We start from the raw sequence: 13,102 nt of genomic DNA, 5'->3' as shown, positions 1-13,102 counted from the left end.
AGGGGTCAGTCAAGTTTGTTCATCCATAAATCTGCATAGCTCCTGAACAATATCCAGTGGGAAATTTACTTTTTTTGTGGCTCCTTTATAGTATATAGTAAGGGTGTATAATCACATTTAGTAAGAGCAGACCCTACTGGGTTTAATCCGGTTACATTATACAAGCAATTACTTGTACCAACATAGGTAATTCCCAAATCTTGAGTGCATAATACCTTGGAAGCACAATATACCTTTTGCTTGCATCACTTGGATTTTTTTTTTTATAATTGGTAATGATTGAGTTATCAATTGAAAAAGTTAGAGTATTGTCTTTAGTGAGTGCAGGAAAGCAAATAGCAGTGGTGTTTAGAATATCAATAATAGTTTTCCATTCCTCCCTTGGAGTTTCAGGGTGATTCTCACTGGGAACACAGAGAGGCATTGGCATCAGCGGAATCATTTCCTGATTTTTTGGCATTAGCCCACAAACCCAACAATTACTCTGGTTTTGTGCTACAGCACAAGCTTGAGCTAAAGCCATCAACTGATTATGGTCCCATGGATTTTCCTGTAGGGCAAATAAAGGATTAGGGCAACAAAAGATGAGGAAAACAAAAACACATAAGGCTTTCATGATGGTAGAGAAGTCTTGATCCATGATCTTAGGAAAGCTGTCTACAACTAGGATGATGTCTGCTCTTGGAGAGAGATTTCCTTGGTCAACTTTATCTTAAAGTCTCCAACAGGTGTACAGTTCCACATGTCAGAGGGGTCCTTTTGAGTTGTGAGATGTGGATCCAAGGTTCAAGGCCCTGAAGCTTCACTGCAGTGTGGGTGGTGAGAAGAACTTGGTATGGTCCTTTCCAACAAGGTTCAAAAGTAGTCTTCCTCTGGTATTTTTTCCAGAAGACCCAGTCTCCGGGTTCTAAAGCATGGAGAGTCTGATTGTCCTCAGTTAGTGGATCTCAAAAAGTTTCCTTTACCTGGCAAAAGTACACTTGGGCATAATGCATTAAAGCCTTGCGGTACTTAGTTATATCAGAGTTTAAGACAGCAGTAGGAGCATGAGGACTTCCAGTGACTATTTCATAAGGGGTCAACTTATGTTTTCCAACAAAAGTGGATCTGATTGCCATTAAAGCCAAAGGTAGTACTTTTGGCCAAGGCAACCCAGTTGATTCAGTTAGCTTTGCCAACTTCATTTTTAATATGACGTTTGTTCTTTCAACCTTTTCAGAAGAGTGAGGGTGGTAGGGATAATGGTAATGCCACTGCGTTGGTAGCACCTTATATAACTGCTTTATAACTTGCCCAGTAAAATGAGTTCCTCTATCACTGGAAGATTTTTCCAGGGATCCCCCAATAAAGGAAAAAGATTTTCTAATTTCTTAGTATCACAGCATCAACTTTACTACATTGGAAGGCCTCTATCCAACCAGAAAACATGCAAACTATTGTAAGAATATGCTGATATCCCATTGAGGGTGAAGTCTATCTGTAAATGCTAAAATACTCCATCAGGTGGTAGACATATATTACCTGAAACTTTGATTGTTTTTCCAGGATTATTGCTTTGACAAGTCAAACATTGGTTATAAACCATTTTAGCAGTTTCCGAAGTCACCCCACCAGTATTTTTTTCATAATTTGGATCATTTTGTCTGTTCCATAATGAGTTGTGGAGTGCAGAGCTTTCAACAATGGAAGCTTCAAAGACTCAGGAAGCACCAGGCAGTCATCTGGGCTCTCTGTGAGTCTGCACTTTACATTAAATTTTCATCCTTTTAGATACCAATTTTGTTTTTCCAAATGAGATGCATTGCATTGTTTATTAAATAGGTCATCGTAAGGAAGCTGGCTTGGATTAATCTTATGTAGTTCATTCAGATTGCATATCTTAACAGTTTCAGCACTACCTGATTCAGCATAAAAATCTGCTAAAGCATTTTCCTGACTTTCAAGTTCCGTTCTACAAGTATGAGCTTCAATCTTAATAACAGCAATCTGCAATAGTAAAAGGATAGCAGAAAAGAGTTCATCTACTTTGAGTCAATTTTTGATGGGGGTTCCAGTAGATGTGAAAAACCGTCATAGTTTCTGTATCATTCCAAAATCTTGTACTACTCCAAAAGCATATCTGCTATCTGTATAAATATTTACTGACTTGTCCTTAGCTATATGACAAGCTCAGGTGAGGGCAAAAAGCTCTGCAGGTTGGGCCAACTTAAATTGAGGAAGAGTTCCCTTCTCTATTAACTCATTTTGGATAGTAACAGTATATCTTGCCTGAAATTTTCCTTCTGAGTTTCTGGCATAGGATCCATCAATAAAAAAGTATTAATTCAGGATTATCCAGTGAAGTATCTTACAAATCAACATGAGGGGCCACTATTTCTGACACTACATGTATTATTCTGTTCTCACTGCTAATAAAGATATACCTGAGACTGGGCCATTTATGAAGGAAAGAGGTTTTTAATTGACTCATAGTTCCACATGGCTGGGGAAGCAGAAGGTGAATGAGTAGCAAAGTAACGTCTTACGTGGTGGCAGATAAGAGAGCATGTGCAGGAGAATTCCCCTTTATAAAACTATCAGATCTCATGAGGCTTATTCACTATCATGAGAACAGCATGGAAAAGACCCACCCCCATGATTCAATAATCCCCACAGGGATTATTACAATTCAAGGTGCGATTTGGGTGGGGACACAGAGCCAAACCATATCATTACACTTACACAATTGTGGTCTTCACCATCATCGGGCAGAGATAACAGTATCAGGGTTAAGTAGATTACACTGTTTTAGATGAAGATTAGAAGGAGATAGGAGAAGTAATTCATAAGATGTTAGTCTGCTTACTGAAAAATGCTGGGTTTGGTTGGAATTTAATAGACTTTACACAGTGTGTGGGACTTGCAAATTAAGTTCATTTCCTAAAACAAGATCTGATGAAGTTTCTACCAGCTTGGCCACTGCTGCTGCTGCTTTTAATCAATTAGGATATGCCTTAGTGACTGAGTATAATTGCAGGCTATAGTGAGTAAGGACTCCTAATGCCTGATTGTTACACTCACGAACAAACAAGGTGAAAGGTTTAGTGTAATTTGGAAGTCCTAAAGATGAGGGCTGTTGTAAGGTCTACTTCATTTGGCCAAAAGCCTGCTCATGACTGTCTTCCCAATGTAAAGGCTCTGGTATAGCATTTTTAGTGAGCTCATACAATGGTGAAGCTATTAAGGAAAAAAATGGAACTCAGAATCTGCAACATCCTGCAAGTCCAAGAAAACTTAATTGTCTTTTGGTTGCAGGTCAAGGAAAACTTTGAATAGCTGTTATCCTTAGATGAGAGGGAAATTCCTTCAGCAGCCAAGTCGTGTCCCAAATAGTGGACTTTTTGCCTTGAAAACTTAAGTCTTTCCAGTGAAGCCTTATGACCTTTATATGAAAGTTGCTGTAAAAGGTAAACTGAGTCCATTACAGAGCATTCCTTAGTGGGACAGCATACATTCATCTATGTACTGAATGAGAGTAGAATTTTGAGGAAACTGTATTGCCATTAAGTCTTGATGCAATGCCTGGGAAAAATAGAAAGGGCTTTGGTAAATCCTTGTGGCCATACAGTCCAAGTGTACTGCTGATTTTACCAAGTAAAGGCAAACTAGTATTGACTCTCTTTATAAACTGGAATGCTAAAGAAGGCTAAGCAGAGATCTATTATTGTGAACACTTGGAATCAGTGGGTACATTATATAACAAAGTATTAGAATTTGGGACTACAGGACATCTTGGTATTACAATTTTATTATTGCCTATAAATCTTGAACAAATCTTCAACCTCATCCTTTTGGTTTTTTAATTGCTAGGATTGGAGTGTTACAAGGGCTCCTGCATGGGAGTATGAGTCCTTGTTTAATTAAATCTTCTACAATTGGTTAGAGCTCTTGAATTGCTTTAGATTTTAGTGGATATTGGGGCAATTTAGGCAAAGGTTTAGGATGATCTATGTGGACTTTCATAGGTTGCACACTTTTAATTCTTCCCATATCAGTTGGGGAAGAGGCCCATAAACATCTAAGTATTTTTGAGCGATCAGGGGTATTACCGGCCTGAGTTTCTATCTCATCAATTTATTTCTGTAGACAGCATAACAATTCTGGTTCAGGAGAATCAGGAAACTCTGAAGAAGGTTTACATGCCCTTTTAGCTTTGAAAGTAAATCTCACCCTAACAAGTTTACTGGAGCAGCATCACATAGTACAAAAGTATATTTTTCTGAAAACAGCCCCAATGTTAATTGGATGGGTTCAGATACAGGAATGTCTTGAACTTGATTTGAAACCCCCACCACAGAATGTAAATTATTTCAGCCATTGTGGAAGACAGTGTGGCAATTCCTCAAAAACCTAGAAACAGAAATACCATTTGAACCAGTAAACCAATTACTGGGTATATACCCAAAGGAATATAAATCATTCCATTATAAAGATACATGCATGCATATGTTCATTGCAGCACTATTCACGATAGCATAAGACATGGAATCAACTCAAATGCCCAACAATGATAGAATGAATAAAGAAAATGTAGTAAGTATACACCATGAAATACTATGCAGCTATAAAAAGGAATGAGATCATATCCTTTGCAGGGACATGGATGGAGCTGGAAGCCATTATCCTCAGCAAACTAATGCAAGAACAGAAAATCAAACACCATATGTTCTAATTTATAAGTGGGAGCTGAACAATGAGAACACATGGACACAGGGAGGGGAACAACATACACTGGGGCCTGGGGGGCAGGGCAGGGGGAGGGAGAGCATCAGGATAAATAGCTAATGCATGCAAGACTTAATACCTAGGTGATGGGTTGATAGGTGCAGCAAACCACCATGGCACACATTTGCCTATGTAGCCTGCAGTTCCTGTACATGTATCCTGGAACGTAAAATTAATTTTAAAAATACAAATAAAAAACCCTCACCACAAAAACGACCTTTTTTACTTTGAGGGATTTACTGGCTTATTAAAGTGGGGTTTATGGTAGATAGAATAACTCCGGTACCCACCGGGACTGTACACGACTCCCCATTTATTTTAACCTGTTTCTCCATGTTCATTTAAAGGTATTAACAAGAGCAATTTAGCAGAGAATCCCTCGGAGCCATGTCAATGTCATTATTAGGAGGGCTAAGGTCTCTTGGGCTCCCTCTAGTGGAGAAACAGTTCAGCCTAAAGGGAGGCTTATTGGCGGACCTCTTACATAAAAGCGGTCAATCCCTTTTCCAATGCCCTGGTTGTTTGCAATAAAGGCAGACATCTTGGGGTAAAGAATTTCTTGTTCTAGGACCTCTCGGTTGTGATTTAAAATGAGAATGAGAAAGGTCCCTTTGGTCCCAGCCCCTGTAGCCGTTGTAACTGAAGGGTCAGCTTGTTAGCTTTTTGAGTTCTTTCTTGCTCTAGAGTCCTCTCAAAATGTTCAGCTAAGGCCACCAATTTAGTCATATCTGTAACTTCCCATCCAAGCTTATGTTTTTTAATTAAACTGCTAAGTTCAGGACGGAGTCCATTTATAATAGAGCAGTTAACGCTATTTCAGTCCCTGCAGGAAGTACTCCTTGCTGTACTTTGAGCCCAAAATGTTTCACAAACAATGTCTCTAAGCGAGTTCTGTAATCTCAAACTGGTTCATCCTTTTTTGTTGTTTACAAGATTGTATGACAGACTAATCAACTTTTTGCAGAAAAATTTTAGAAATTGAATGTAAAATGTTTTCAGCCATTTTAAACTACTTTTGGTCCTTCTCATGAGGGGCTTTTGGAGGGGTCTTTAATACCCTCCTCAGGTTTGTCCCGTTCTGCTGCTGCCATCCGTTCTTGAGCTTCACCAGGCCCTGATATCATGTGAATAAATTGGTAAAGGTCAGGAAGCCCTGGATCATAAGCTCCTACGAGGATTCTAAATTTCTCAGTAAATTTTTGAGATTTTCCCTTGAATAAGGGAAGTCCTTCACAATGGCTTTAAGCTCAGTTTTAGACCATGGAGTGAAAGTAGTTATAGCAAGCAGGCCTGGCTGATCATGTCTTACTCTGTAAGACATCTAACTTCCTCCTTTTCATCATTTTCAGGGTGAAAGTGTGTCCAGAATTGGTGGGTTCTTGGTCTCACTCTCTTCAAGAATGAAGCCACGGACCCTCGCGGTGAGTGTTACAGTTCTTAAGGCGGCGCGTCTGGAGTTTGTTCCTTCTGATGTTCAGATGCGTTCGGAGGTTCTTCCTTCTGGTGAGTTCGTGGTCTCGCTGGCTCAGGAGTGAAGCTGCAGACCTTCCCGGTGAGTGTTACAGCTCATAAAGGCAGCGTGGACCTAAACAGTGAGCAGCAGCAGGATTTATTGCAAACAGCGAAAGAACAATGCTTCAACAGTGTGGAACGGGACCCAAGCGGGTTGCCACTGCTGGCTCGGCAACCTGCTTTTATTCTCTTATCTGGACCCACCCACATCCTGCTGATTGGTAGAGCCGAGTGGTCTGTTTTGACAGGGTGCTGATTGGTGCGTTTACAATCCCTGAGCTAGACATAAAAGTTCTCCACTTCCCCACCAGATTAGCTAGATACAGAGTGTGGACACAAAGGTTCTTCAAGTCCCCACCAGAGTAGCTAGATACAGAGTGTCGATTGTTGCATTCACAAACCCTGAGCTAGACACAGGGTGCTGATTGGTGTGTTTATAAACCTTGAGCTAGATACAGAGTGCCCATTGGTGTATTTACAATCCCTTAGCTAGACATAAAGGTTCTCCACGTCCCTAGCAGACTCAGGAGCCCAGCTGGCTTCACTCAGTGGATCCCGCACTGGGGCTGCAGGTGGAGCTGCCTGCCAGTCCCACGCCCTGCGCCCGCACTCCTCAGCCCTTGGGTGGTCGATGGGACTGGGCGCCGTGGAGCAGGGGGCCGCGCTCGTCGGGGAGGCTTGGGCTGCACAGGAGCCCACGGGGCTGGAGGGTGGATGGGGAGGCTCAGGCATGGTGGGCTGCAGGTCCGGAGTCCTGCCCTGCAGGAAGGCAGCTAAGGCGCCGGCGAGCAATTGAGCACAGCAGCTGCTGGCCCAGGTGCTAAGCCCCTCACTGCCCGGCCGGCTGGGCCGGCCACTCGGAGTGTGGGGCCTGCTGAGCCCACGCCCACCGGGAACTCGCTCTGGCCCGCAAGCACCGCGTGCAGCCCCAGTTGCCAACTGCGCCTCTCCCTCCACACCTCCCCGCAAGCTGAGGGAGCCGGCTCCAGCCTTGGCCAGCCCAGAAAGGGGCTCCCACAACTCAGTGGCGGGCTGAAGGGCTCCTCAAGTGCCGCCAAAGTGGGAGCCCAGGCAGAGGAGGCGCCAAGAGTGAGCGAAGGCTGTGACGACTGCCAGCATGCTGTCACCTCTCAAAAGGGTAATTTAGCAAAAAAGTTAATGGACTCAGTATATAGGCAGAAATACGGATAAAGAGAAGAAACAGTCCAGGTTCAGTCAGAGCACAGTCCTCTTTTGTCATGTCCTTGGTCTGTTGCTTAAGCTTTCCATTTGCTTTTTGCAAAGAATCTTTCAAGCAGTTAATTTTTTATTCATTTAGTCTTTTGGAGACCTCTGCATGCCAATGAAAAACTATGTCCCACTGCTTCTGGGGGCTTTTGGATGCCCCTTTTTCCAATATGCCTCACAAATAAACAATTTTTTCCAAATTAAAACTTCCTCATTGCGACCATCTTAATTCTAAGTTCTCTTTACTGGGGTTAACCCATTTTTCTAAAAATGTACATGTTCGGCTGGGCACAGTGGCTCGCTACCGTAATCCTAGCACTTTGGGAGGCCGAGGCAGGGGGATCACCTGAGGTCAGGAATTCGAGACTAGCCTGACCAACATGGTGAAACCCCGTCTCTACTAAAAATACAAAAATTAGCCGGGCATGGTGGCAGGTGCTTGTAGTCCCAGCTACTCGGGAGGTGAAGGCAGGAGAATCACTTGAACCTAGGACGTAGAGGCTGCAGTGAGCTGAGATCGTGCCATTGCACTCCAGCATGGGAGACAGAGTGAGGCTGTCTCCAAAAAAAACAAACAAACAAAAAAAACAAAACGTGCTGGGCCCATAATTTTTATACATAAAATTAGCTGGAGTCCCAGAAGGTGGAGTCCCAGACTCCTTGGACTGAGATTATTCCATTATTAAAAATAAAGTACCTACCCGAGGTCCAAGGCCTCTAACTGAATTCAATCTAGTTAATTATCAAATTCAATTTGATCTTAGACTCAGTGCAGTCTAAGTATTGCTCAAGTAAACTCAGAGACCCCAAAACACAAGTTTCAGAATCTGAAAGAAAACTGAATCTGGAGTTCAGAATCTGAGAGAAAACTCACCCATGACCTCCAGTTACAATCAAGAGAACAGTGAGCACAATGGGCTCAGCGGGTACCTCTCCTGGTCACCTGGTATTTCTGGCGGTCGCCAGAGTTTTACTTTTAATCCCACTTCTGGTGCCAGATCTGTTAAAACTTCAGACAAATTAAATTTGACAAAGTTTAATTGAACAAGGTAAAAACACGATTCATGAATTGGACATCTTCCAGAGAGACTGCAGGGATGCCTCGTGGTCAGAACAAATTTATAGACAAAAAAAGGAAAATGATATACAGAAATCAGAAGTGAGGTACAGAAACAGCTGGATTGGTTACGGGTTGGCATTTGCCTTATTTGAACACAGTTTGACACTCAGCAGTGTATGAGTGGTTGAAGTATGGCTGCTAGGATTGGCCAAGACTCAGCAACTGTTACAGGTGCATATTCCTAAGTTAGGTGTTCAGTCTTGTCTACCTATTAAATTAGATTACAGTTCATCCACAAGGACTCAAATATAGAAGTACAACGTCCCTCTCAGGCCATATTTAGTTTGCTTTAACAGCACCATTGGTATCCTCTGGATATGACAGACGTCATAAGAAATTAAATCCTCCAAAAGACAGATGATACTGAGCTTCCTGGAGAAATCAGAAAAATGTGCCTCATTTGCCATTTCCCATTTGAGAAAATACAAGCTGGTCTATTCACTAATATGTTATATAGCAAAGTAATAATAATGTCTTTTCATTAAAAAGAAGAAGAAACTAGAAGAGTTCTCAAATCTCTTAGGTGCATCTCCTACCCAAGCTTAAGAAATCATGGGGAGTTCTGCAAACCTCAACCAATGGCTTTTGATACAATACTTGTTATGAAAGCAACGCAGAGCATTTACAGCGACCACAGTACACAACTAAAGTCAGCAGAGCTACTCTTCAGGCATCTATTTCTAAACTCTTGACAACAACAATAGTCATTCTTGTGCTCCTTCTGCCTTAGTCTTCTCTCAGGTTTGCATCTATATGACGTTTCTAACTTTTATCTACTTCAGCCCTAGCTTTCCTAGGATCCTTGGATGTCACCAACAAAAATGTGAGATTCATCCATCATCTCTTTTATTCCCCATGTAAAATCTTAACTCTTGTTCCTCCAGATCTAAAATCTTTCTTTATTCTCACAACCACCACTTTAATTCATTGTCTTAAGGCTGGACTATTATAATTGCCTCCCAGGTAGTTTTTCTATTTCCTATAATCCAGAGTCCATGGACTTACCTATAAGAGGACCATGCATTTGCTTCAAATTTTTCTCCAGATCTTCCCAAACTGTACCCATACATGGTGTTCTGAAAGTTCTGAAAGGTTAGAGATCTGGAATACTATATATGAAGTCCTCAAGTCATGTAGTTTGACTTTAATTGGTGGAGTTGCAACTGTATTGGAAGAGAGATGATACTGATTTTCTTTCTACTTCCTTTTCCTGCATTATTTCTCTTCATGGCACTTATCACTTACTGTGCTAGTCTGTAACTTCAAAAAAGGAAAGGCCAAGATGTCAGTCTACTTCACTGCTATTGGAATCACTAAGTGGAGGTCTTGACTGTTTGGTTAATTGAATAATATGAAAATTGTGGAGCTGGGAGGTGGTAATGATTGTGCCTGATTAAAAGATATGTAGCAATTTTGGCATTTGGTTATCTGTTGACATATATATAAGTCAGCTTTAAAATTCATAGCTTGTTATGATTGTCAGGTGATCTATGACTTGTAACTGCTTGGGCTTGGTTGGTTGCTGTTAAATACTCTGATTAGGAGGGTGATGTGTAAAGGATGGTATGGATGATAAATTAAGGATGAGGAGTAAGAAGTATGTAATTACTAGAAAAGAGAGCAAATAATGTCAAAGACCTGGAGATGAGGGGAGATGTGATTCTCAGGGGTGATATAAAAGGTGAAGAAGATGTATATTTATTGTCATGTTTACTAGAAAAAATACAAAGCCTGAGAATTTACCAACAATACGGTTTAAGAAAAGAGTAACAAAAAGAGGGGGATGATTTAAAGAAAATCATTAGGTAAAACTATAGTGAGATGTAATTAAAATGTCAAGCCATCCTTAAAGTGTAGGTAAATGACCATAGTCCAGGAAACACAGGTTTAGGAGTTCAGATTAATAATTAACTCAGAGTCTCTATGCTCAGCTCTGAGATCTTGGCAAATTATACACTCAATTAACTTCTGCAAAATAAAGTCACAACTACAAAATAAAGTCATTATCATTGAATTTCATATATTTCTTATTAAATGAGGCCATGTTCAAAGGTGAAAGTGATTTGTAAACCATATGAATCTATAGAAACATATTGCATCATTAAGCATGGTTAGAAAAAAGAGTGGTGAAACTTTTATTTGATATGCTGTGGACTCTCCAAATTTTATAAATACAAGCAGGAAGAAGTTAGAAAATATAAGGCTTTTTTTGTATTTTTGTAGAGATGGGGTTTCACCATGCTGGCCAGGCTGGTCTCAAATTCCTGACCTCATGTGATCCTCCCGCCTTGGCCTCCCAAAGTGCTGGGATTACAGGCGTGAGCCACTGCGCTCAGCCATGGTGGCATGTGCCTGTAATCCCAGCTACTCAGGAGGCTGAGGCAGGAGAATCGCTTGAACCCAGGAAGCAGAGGTTGCGGTGAGCCAAGATCACGACATTGCACTCCAGCCTGGGCAACAAGAGCAAAACTCTATCTCAAAAAACAAACAGAAAGAAAGAAAATGTAAGGCTTAAGAGCATTGGTTTTACAATTTTAAAATTAATTCAGTATTGTATTTTGGCTCTGAATCATTTAGCATCCTTTATTCTCAGCAATCTCATCTGAAAAACTGGTATAATTTTAGCACTTACCTCATCAGAATATTTCTGAGAACTAAGCAATACATATAAAGGCTTTGACACATATATACTGTAACTATAAAAGTAATTACAAATATTAGAATTGTTATTAAGTGGAGCAAATTGAACTAGAATTGGTGGCAATATGATTCAGGTTTCTAATAATTCTGGAAGATGACATGAAAAGTAGAAAATACATCAGAGAAGAGCTCTGACATAAAGCAATTGTAGAGATTTATCTCATAAAAATTCTTGAGAGAAGCAAACATTCCTATCAGGAGTTCACTTTGAAATTGATAGCAAGAAAATGACCCCAGGTAACAAGCCTAGGAAAATAAGTTTAACATGTTGCTGTCATCTTTCTGTGGTTCATCCTAGTTGAGGTCTGGAAGTCCAGACCTGGGTTAGAAATTGACTAAAGAATACGAAGCCATGAGGTTGGTCACCAGCAAGGAGCCTTGGGAGAAAGATAAACTGTGGCTGCCAAAACCCGACAAATATGCCACATTGCCAAAGCAAGCATCCAAGTTTGGACGTCACATGAATTTTTAATTTAAAAGAATCTTGTCAGCTCTGCAGAGCTAAAGACCATGTTCATATACATGCTTCTAGGGTTACTTCTAACTCTGAGTCTCTGATTCTATAATTCTCCTTTGGTAACTGACTTATTACTAACCATAAATCACGTGAATGCTCGGCATGGGATATGGCACATTATCCATGTTTAGCTAAGTGAGGCAGCCACAACTTTATGGTTAAACATTCAGACCATAGGGCAAGACTGCCTGAGTTTGAATTAACGGCTTTTCTACTCACAAGCCACATGGCCTGGAGTTGTGTCACTTTCCTTTACGTACCTTACCTGTAAAATGGGAATAACATAAATACTTTCCTTTTAGGCTTTTTGGTGCTATGGTGAGGTTGAAATGAGGTGGTATTTGTAAAACATTTTTCAGAAGTTATTTCACTAAACCAGCAATTCTCACATTGTGGCTGCATCAGAATCATGTGGAAGGCTTGTTAACACATGGACTCCTAAGCCTCCTTCCTACAGTTTCTGAATCAGTGGGTCTGGGATGGATCCCGCAAATTTTTGTTCTTAACAAAGTCCAAAGTAACGCTGATACTGGACCCATGACCTTGTCTTGAGATCCACTGCCCTAAAACATTCAATGCAAATTGTCATCAGAAGCTTAAATGCAATGTAACTACATGGAAGGAAACAAGGTCATTTTAGTTATGTTAACTCAGTGTTTATGAGTATTGGGAGCCCCATCCAGAATTGCAGGAGATATTACATGTGGACAAGTTGGTAGAGGTGATTCTGGACGCATCTCTGCCTCCAGATGGCAGGGGTGGAGATGAGAAAGGAGAATGTAATCCAAGGAGAAATAGTAGTATTTAAATCCGGTTCTATGATAATGATTTAAAAGAATTCCCCTGAGACATCTATATACGATGTAATATTATTTGGCAGTTAAAAACAAAAAAGGGAAATATTGCCATTTGTCACACACATGGATGAACCTGGAGGATATTATGCCAAGTGAAATAAGCCAGAAACCAAAAGAAAAATAGTGCATGATCTCACTTATATATGTGAAATCTTTTTCTAAAACGTCAATTATACAGAGATAGAGAATAAAAGTTGTTATAGGGGTTGGAGAAAGGAAATGGAAAAACGTAGATCAGAGAATACAAAGTAGCATTACATGTAGGATGAACCAGTGTATAGATCTAATGTGCAAGAGGACTATAGTTAATAAAATTGTATGGTATTTGGGATTCTTGCTAAAAGAGTAGATTTTACCTGCTCATGTCACAAAAACAAAAATGGGGTAACTATGTGAGATGATGGA

The sequence above is a fragment of the Nomascus leucogenys genome, chromosome 11, assembly GCF_006542625.1.
Source record: "Nomascus leucogenys isolate Asia chromosome 11, Asia_NLE_v1, whole genome shotgun sequence".
NCBI lineage: Eukaryota > Metazoa > Chordata > Mammalia > Primates > Hylobatidae > Nomascus > Nomascus leucogenys.
Note: the sequence above shows the minus strand (reverse complement) of the source record.